The sequence below is a fragment of the Mytilus californianus genome, unplaced genomic scaffold (assembly GCF_021869535.1).
Source record: "Mytilus californianus isolate M0D057914Y unplaced genomic scaffold, xbMytCali1.0.p SCAF_2, whole genome shotgun sequence".
Taxonomy (NCBI): domain Eukaryota; kingdom Metazoa; phylum Mollusca; class Bivalvia; order Mytilida; family Mytilidae; genus Mytilus; species Mytilus californianus.
This window is the reverse complement of record NW_026262668.1, coordinates 82,118,090-82,127,738: the sequence shown is the minus strand read 5'-3', so window position 1 is coordinate 82,127,738 and position 9,649 is coordinate 82,118,090. Positions and strand designations below refer to the sequence as shown.

Below are 9,649 nucleotides of genomic sequence, written 5' to 3'. Positions count from 1 at the left end.
TTCTAGCCAGGATAAAGGGGGTCTTAATACATAGGCAGACCTATATATGTCTCTGATTAATAGCAATGATCGTTCACAAAAAGGGGAATCAAACCCCCGGATCCCATCCCCCTTCGATCCGCCACTGATTGTGAATATAAATATAATTGTTACTTAAAAGTCATAGAATAGTACTAGCTCCGAGCACCTGTTTTGGGATATATACAGCTAATTAACCGTAAATAACTGCGAGATAATGAATAACAAGTTGATAATTGTCTATTCTCTGCTAATTAATGTACCTGCAATTCACCCTGATTCATTTGTGAGACCACCGACACTAATAATATTACCTCAAAGTTAGAGGTTCTCCGTTACTGGGAACTTCATATCGGATCCGATCAATTTATTGGTTCCATTCCCCCTAGCAATACACCTTATCGCTATTTGTCCGCCATTACTGGACATCACACAAGTTCCCGTAAAATTTTGACGTCATAATAGAAAATATCTGACGCCACAATGGAAAAGTGATTGTTGTATGACGTCAAAAGTTCGAGCGGGACTGATTCTCGGGTCAAGCGGGATTAGCGATAAGGTGTATAATGATCCATTTGCAGTGACGATGACAATCAAAGGTATACTCATTACTGTTGATTTTGCATGATAACATACATGTTATGTCAACTCACTTCTCCTTCCTACGGCGTCAGAGAGAAAAAAAAAGCCTTGCAATGCGTCATAATTATTTGGACTACTTCCATATGACTTTAAAAAAAACCAAACAATAGTTTATTTCACCAGGTCAGGAATAACCACCAATTGGTGGATTATACCTCAATTGACGTATAATCCACCAATTGACATTTGTACGACTTTGCCCCCAGCAGAGCTATAGAAAAACAGTACATTAACGGGTGTTACACGGACACTTTTTAGATGATACACGGACACTTTTTAGTTGTTACACGGACACTTTTTATGAATAGAATCACTCGTGCATGATCAGTGAGTTCATGGGCACTTTGAATTTCAATTAGATTTGAACTTTTTGTTTCACCGACATATTTCCTGTCTTTTTATTAAAATATTTACGTTGGCATTAATAACTAAAATTTTTTCAAACAATTCTAGTATATTACTATTCATATCAATACGCTTAGGGATTGACCATTTAACTTCAAAAAGGGGGGGGGGGTTATGGTTTTTTCCTAAAAAAATATTCTGATCCCCAATTTTATGAGAAAAAGTATATTGTGGTCAAGCAGATGAAAAAAGAATGTTCTGATTCCTGATTTTCCAAATACCGTATGTAATAGTGCTTATTTCGACAAAAATATTGTGGTGATAGCGTTGAAAAACTAAATAATTTTCTTACTCAGAAAAAAACATAACCCCTTTGGAAGCTAAATGGTCGGTCTGTAAATGTTTATTTTTTTTTCAATATATGGACATGAATAGTATTCTGGACATTGCTGAAAGTAAAGAAATGCTGGTACCGACGTTTATATTTCAATAAAAAAGACAGAAAATATATATAAAAAAATCAAATCTAATCGAAAGATAAAATCCCTATCAACTCACCAATGCACGATTGATCCTATAAATAAAAAGTGTCCGTGTAATACATGTTCAAATAGGCAGCAAATCTTGAAGAAAATCATTGAACTGATGTCATCAATTTTGGACGGTAAGCTCCGATTGGATAATATTGTGACACGTGTTTAATCCTGATCAACACAATAAGAGACATATAAAAACCTATAAGCATGAAAATTAGAAAAAAAAATCCAAAATATATGCCTATATATATCAAATAACAAGACAAAATCCATTTTTTCATAACATTTCGTTCACTAATGAAATAGGAAATTCATTATTTATATCCATTTATATTGTAACAGTTATTGAATTCATATATATTGAATTCATATATTTGGGAGCAAACGAACGATTTTTATGACTTCTTAAGGGGAATGGGGGAATGGAATGGCACATCCTGCATTTTTTCAACAAAAAATGATCAAGCCTGTTTATTTTAAATTTATTTTAACCCGCCCCCCCCCCTTTTCCTTTTTTCCCCAAATAAAAATCAAATGTTAGCTTGCTTACCTCTGAAATCTTTTTCATACATTACTTACTTGCGAAGTTGCATTTTAAAAAGTCTCAAATGTGTACGACATTCATCTTTTACTTGACATGGTTCTTTTTTATAAAATTATTAGATTCTTGAATTTCTTGAGAAAAAAACTCGGCAGAAGGGAAGTGAGAAAAAAAGTTTGTTTAAACTGTAACTTACATTTACTGGTATATGGCCATTTAACTTTCTAATCTGTTTAATTTTGCTACCTCTTCTTAATGCAAAATGTACTACTTCTTTCTTGAAACGTCGTACAAGTCAGATACAAAACAAAGGTAACAAAAAAAAACAGACCGGAAACAACTTGCCGTATAGTTCTTCTGCACTTGTAGTCAGGTCAAGGTCCTCGGCTATCGCCTCGGACCTTCACCTGACTACTCGTGCAGAAAAACTATCCGGCAACGGTTGTTACCGGCCTGTTTCTTTGTTACCTTTGTATTGTATCTAATACATAATGGTATAGACCAATTGAAGTATAATTCTTTGTATTTCAAAGCAAACTATACAACTAAAATGGAGCATTGTTTTCTTATAACCATATTATGGTATGAAAACATGTCAAACATTCCTAGTTAAGTATAGTGACATAACATATTGCATTTAATCAATAATTGTATTTGCAGTTTCTTCTATTGTTATCTTGTCAATTCTTGATTGGTAAATTTTCCACTAATCACCGGTCAATGGACATCAATACTGTCTTCAGTCATGTGATTATGAGTACAACTCACCAGGTGAATGGAGCTCTTTGTTAATACTTGACTTTCATTATTAAAAGTCAATCATGGTCAATAGTACAGATGTTTTAACAAAAGAATTGTTATACACATGCATTCTCAAGAGATGCAGCAGGCTTTGATAAAACTGAAACTTCAGGAGGATTCAATAATGGTTATAAAATAGGTTGCAAGTTGCAAAATGATGCTCCTATCCCAGACTAGCGTTTTATTACAAAAAAACTTGCATTATACGTCAATTGGTCTATACCAATATATGTCAATTGGTGGATTATACGTCAATTGAGGTATAGTCCACCAATTGGTGGTTATTCCTGACCTGTTCACAGATTGAGATTGGACTGACGAGACATTTCAGCATGTGAAATCTTAATTGTTAGTCCAAGTACACAGTTATCATCCATTGATTTTCATTTTTACAAAAAGATTTCCTAGTGTGGACCATGTATTACTTTAAAATTTATTTATTTATATTTTTAATGCATAAAAAGTAAGTATTTAATGAAGTAGGGGGATGAAATTATTTTATTTTAGTTTGAGAATCACTCATACTTCTTGTATGATGTCACCTTAGCCTACAAATTACCAAAAAGAAACACTTTTTTATTTCCTCTAGCTTATGTGTATGCCTTTTCATATACATGTAAAAATGTGTTACTGCCTATATATTGACCTTAAATGTTATTCAGTCTTCCATGGCCTAATGGGACCTTGTTCTACTCATGTGGTATGCTATAAGCAGATAAGTAACTTTCTTTCCTTTTGAAATACAAATAATTTTTTAAATATATATGAAGAATTTTTATATTAGCCGCTTCCCCCCACCCCCCTTAATTTTGAAATCTCTAATTTTAGGCATAGGCTCATATAAATTCGACTTTTGAAGAATTGAAATAAATCTGAGACAGCAAATGAGTATTGAGCTGCTTTACATTAAAATACATTATGTACATACATGTGACATACACAATTATATATAAATAGTTATAAAGACATTTAAAAAGCAATTTTTTGCAATATTTAAATTATGTAGGGCCAAATTTTGATAGTTAAACGTTAAACGGCAAACGGCAAAAAATTAACACCCAAAGTTCAAACTTATAGTCTTTAATGTATATATGCTATTGCCATGAAACTAGGTAAACTGTCTTATAATTCTCTAATTAATCTTAGTTCATGCCAAGTTTGATTAAAATTAGTATTTCTACTCTATTAGGTCTCTAGTGTGGATATAGTGTATAACTTGCAAATTATTTTCATACTCCTTCCAAATTTATTGCGGATGAATAACATTTTTACCAGATATTCGGAATCCTCTGGTTTTATCCATGCAGTGCCATTAAAAAATTTTGCCCGCAAACCCCTACTTTTCTTTTCATATTTTTATTACATAGTTTAAAAAGCCATATTTGAAAATCTTATAAAATCCTTGTTATTTTTCCATAGCTATTGAAAGAAAAAGGTGCCAGTGTTAAGTGTATGAAAAATCTAGAGAGAATCACTTCCCGCCAAATTTTTAATGGCTTATATCTTAAAAACAAGCACACGGACCCTTCATTTTTTCAGTTTTTTTAGTTCCTTTATTCATATTCTTTAAAAAAGCTTGTTATTTTGAAACGGAGTAGCGAACATCCTTAAGGCCAAACAAAAATATATGTCTGTTTACGGTTACCCGACCGACCGTCCTTTTGAGCGCTGACCCTAAGTCATTTTATTTCCGTCGTAAAAGCAAAAATTAACTGAACTCGTGTCAAAAATGAAGTTTGTGTTGCCAATAATATAAATCAATTGCCTGATACATCCCAATGTTCACAATCGTGAATATGACAGCTGTTATAAGGAAATTCGTGACTCATGTGATGAAATAAACACTTTGCCGCCATTTTTTCCCCAACCAATAACCAAGGGAAATAATCCAATCATTAAAATAACGGGTAAAATTGGCCAAGGATCAACTCAGACCACGACAAGACGAAACGGCATGACTCAAAATCATGTCGCAAAAAATTAAATGAAAAAATAAAATAAAATGGAAATACCGACCTACCTAGCCTTTTTTTTTAAAGTATGTAACCTTAAACAGACATATATTTTTTGGGGCCTAAGTAGTGATTTGGTATAGTTTGAAAAGGTCAAATATTAGTATGTCTGTGAAGTTGTCAAACTAAATTAAAGACCCTTTAAACATAAAATTGTCCATATTTTGAGTTATAGCTCATAGATTTTTCTATTATGTTAATATGTCCTGTCCCAAAAGTAGTACACTACACTGTTAAAATCTCTTTTGGATAGAGCCATCGAATTTTTTAAATTTGCCTTTTTGCTCATCGTTCCGAAGGAACAGTGCGATTTTGCCATCACTTGGCGTCCGTCGTCGTCTGTTGTTGTTTTTCGTCAACCATTGGCGTCCGTCGGGTGTAAACTATTTCATACATCTTCTCCTCTACTGATCCAATTCCTACTAAACTTAAGCTGAATGATCTTTAGGGTATTTACAATAAAGTTTGTGTTTTGTTACATGGTTGTCATGGCTAAATATGAACATAGGGGTAAATGCAGTTTTTGGCTTTTATCTCAAAACCCAAAGCATTTAGAGCAAATCTGACACAGAGTTGATTGTTCATTAGGTATTCAAAGTTCTATCAGCCCTGAAATTTTCTGATGAATGTAATAACCCATTGTCATGATTGTTGGGTTGCTGTCACTTAATTGGTAATTTCAAGAAATATTTGCAGTTTTTGGTTATTATCTTTAATATTATTAATGATAAAGATAAACTGTAAACAGCAAAAATGTTCAGCAAAGTAAGATCTACAGATAAGTTTCATAACCAAAATTGTCAATGGACCTCTTAAGGAGTTATTGCACTTTAACGACAATTTTACACAATTTGTTTATCATGTTTTCTAACTTTAAAAAATCTTCTCCTCTGAAACTACTGAACCAATTCCAACCAAACTGAGGCTGAATGATCCTTAGGGTATTTAGAATAAAGCTTGTGTTTTATTTTCTGTTTCATCAATAAACATGGCTGCCATGTCTAAAAATAGAACATAGGGGTAAAATGCAGTTTTTGGATTATATCTCAAACACTAAAGCATTTAGAGCAAATCTTATGTGAGGTAAAATTGTTCATTATGTCAAGTTCTATCAGCCATTCAATTTTCAGATGAATCTAACAATCCATTGTTGGGTTGCTGCCTCTAGATTGGTAATTTTAAGGAAACTGCAGTTTTTATTTTGTGGTCAAAATATTGGTATGACGTTGAAGTTGGCGGCGTCATCGTCGTCCAAAGACACATTGGTTTTCACACTCTAACTTTAGTTGAAGTTAATGGATCTCGATGAAATTTTACCTTAAGGTCCAATACCACAAAAGGAAGGTTGGGATTGATTTTGGGGGTTATGGTACCAACAGTTAAGTAATTAGGGGCCAAAAATAAGCATTTTTGTAACTTCCGGACATAACTTGTGTGTTAGTGTATGGATCTCTCTGACATTGTACCACAAGATTCCATATCACAAAGGGAATGCTGGGATTGATTTTGGGGGTAATTGCCTCAAAATTTTAGGAATTAGGGGCAAAAAAAAAAGGGGTAAAAAACAAGCATTTTTCTAGTTTCATGACAATAACTTGTGTGTAAGTGTATGGATCTTTCTGAAATTGTACTACAAGGTTCCATATCACAAAGGGAAAGCTGGAATTGATTTTGGGGGTAATTGCCCAAAATGTTTAGGAATAAGGGGCCAAAAATAAGCATTTTTCTAGTTTCCAGACAATAACTTGTGTTCAAGTGTATGGATCTCTCTGAAATTGTACTGCAAGGTACCATACCACGAAGGGAAGGCTGGGATTGATTTTGGGGGTAATTGCCTCAAAATTTTAGGAATTAGGGGCAAAAAAGGGGCAAAAAACAAGCATTTTGCTAGTTTTAGGACAATAACTTGTGTGTAAATGTATGGATCTTTATGAAATTGTACTACAAGGTTCCATATCACAGGGGGAAAGCTGGGATTGAGTTTGGGGGTAATTGCCCTAAACGTTTAGGAATTTGGTGCCAAAAATGAGCAAAAAAACAAGCATTTTTCTTGTTTCCAGACAATAACTTTGTGTTCAGGTGTATGGATCTCTCTGAAATTGTACTGCAGGTACCGTACCACATAGGGAAGGCTGGGATTGAGTTTGGGGGTGATGAATCATAAGGGGGTTCAAAAAATTTGGGGGGATTTTTTTACCTTTTTTTCCTTTTGTTTTCTTTAAAATTTTCCATTTTAAATTGGTTATTTTTGATTTATATATAAAAGCAAATAATAATGATACGGTTTGAATAGGTAAATTAGAAATGTTTAAGTTCTTAGACCACATTCATTTTGTGAGCCTCTTGTTTTAATTGCTTCTGTAAGTAATATATTAATTTGAAATTTTGACGACAGACACATACAGATTATACTGTTAACAATATTTCAGAGTTTAATGTTGTCAAGCACACAAATCATAGAAGAATAGTTAATCACGTCATTGTTGTCCATTTAAAAATTAGTACGAACACGATGAAAAAGTACGGGAATGTTTGTTTGTTAAACTATTGACCGTGGTTATGTCTTTGAAACTGTTGACTGGCAAATAGTCTGTGAAATGAAATAGCACAAATATTTCATTCTTTTATATATCATGGTATATAGAAAAACACATACTGATGTATAATAATAGTTATAGTGACTGTCATTAAATTATAGTTTTTACCTTTTTTAAGTTTAGGGCAAGAGATAAATAGAAGATAAAGAAAAATATAAACAATTACAACTGTACAGTAGAAATGATCGGCAAAACAAGATAAACAGAAGACAACAAGGCTTAAATGGTAAGACCACTTCTATATAATAAAAGTGATTGCCCTTGAATGATGACTATTATAAAAATAAGAAGATGTGGTATGGTAAATGAGTTATCTATCCACCAGAGTTCAATGAAGTGGATGCAAGCAATTAAAGACCAATGACGGCCTTCGATAATGAGAAAACCCATACCTTATAAGTCAGCCAATAAAGACCCCAACATGAAAAGATTTAAACAATCCAAATTAGTTCAAAGCCAATAAAAAGTAATAAAAAAATCATGTCTGTGAGCACTCCATCTAACCATAATCTAGGACAGTGGTTCAAATAGCACAACATATGAACAAACTGTAAAAACTGTTGCAAGTGGCTCAACTCATTTTCACTGCAAGGCACTAAAACGACTGATATTAAGTCGTGGACACAAAGCACTGAAATAACAGAACTCATAATCATGATTAGTAGGAATATCAAATTTAAGTTTCTCAAAATGTTCATATTAAATATGATAAAATAAGCTTATTTCATATTGCTGTTTTTTTCTCAATTTATATTTTGTGTATTTATAGGTGCAGAGACTTCTTGGTTTTCATGATCATCAACAGATCGATACAGAAGAGGAAACTTAAGGTTAATACCTTTCTACATTGTGTGCTAATTGGATTAATGTGAAATGAAATGTGTGCTTACCTGGAAAAAGAAAATAGGAAATTTCTACAAAATGGCTGTAAACAAAATGGAGTACAATCATAGATTCACAAGAACACAATTGTGTAATTGCAACAACCTGCACTGAAGGATTAGGGAGAAATGTAGAAAAAATAGTATTTTTTTGTCGAAATAAACACCTGCTTTATCCATTCATGTACATAGCTCTGTCATATCAACTATATAGAGGAAGATGTTTGAAGAACAAATTGCAAAAATGTATTCTCTACCAATTGAAGGAAGATGTCTGGTGGATGCAATTATTTATGCACTGAACTGTTTTGTAGGGGATTGAATACTTGTACGCAGCAGAAAAGTTAAATTAACATGAAAAGTGGTTATTTTATTTAATCCGCAAATATGAGCACAATATTAATAACATCACAAATAGTATGATATTCATAGCGTTTTGCTTATTATTGTATTGTCTCAAACAGCTAGCCTATTGTTTTTGTATGTCATGTTACTCATCAGTGAACATTTTATTAAAGTTTTAATTATCTTTTGTATCAATTATTCAGTCTCAGGAAAAATTATATTTATACTGTTTTTACTGTTATGAAATTTTCATAGAGGAAAATTGAATAAGAGAAATTTCCATAGAGGAAATTTGGAGAACAATGTTTTCCTTAGAGGAAATTTGTGGTCTTGAATTTTCCCTCAAGGAAAAGTGTTTGTCAAAAATTTCCTCACAGGAAATTGCTGTTGACAAAATTTCCTCACAGGAAAAAGTATTTCCTCAAAGGAAAATTTGAAGCCGCAAATTTCCTCACAGGAAAAAGTATTTCCTCAGAGGAAAATTTGAAGCCTCAAATTTCCTCAGAGGAAATAGAATTTCCTCAAAGGAAAATTTGAAGCCGCAAATTTCCTCACAGGAAATAGAATTTCCTCAAAGGAAATATTAATGCAGCAAATTCCCTAAGGGAAATCTTTTTCCCTTGAGGAAAATACAATTTCCCTTAAGGAAAAATCTTTTTCCTTCAGGGAAATTTGATTTCCCTTGAGGAAAACTACTTTTCCTCTGAGGAAATTGTTGAAAAAAGGGGCATAACTTTTTCAACAGTGGTGCTAGAGCCAAAATTTTTTAGGACAAATATCAGGGAACCAATACCAACCAAGTTATCAACTTCATTTTGACTTTACTCCAAAAATTAAGGTGACAACTTTTGCACTCAGCGGAAGTGCAAACTTGTCCCGGAGACTGTTCTGACATCTGCAAACAATACAGATGGGCGGGATTAAACCTGTA

The 9,649-nt window shown here is 32.9% G+C and overlaps 1 long non-coding RNA gene across 1 annotated transcript; it reads left to right on the top strand.

Annotated features, from left to right (window-relative positions):
* Nucleotides 1-581: 581 nt before the first annotated feature.
* On the top strand, nucleotides 582-8,902 carry LOC127728364 (uncharacterized). The gene is made up of 2 exons (XR_007994099.1): nucleotides 582-617; nucleotides 8,262-8,902. It is a non-coding gene; the product is annotated as an uncharacterized LOC127728364 (long non-coding RNA).
* Nucleotides 8,903-9,649: the final 747 nt, after the last annotated feature.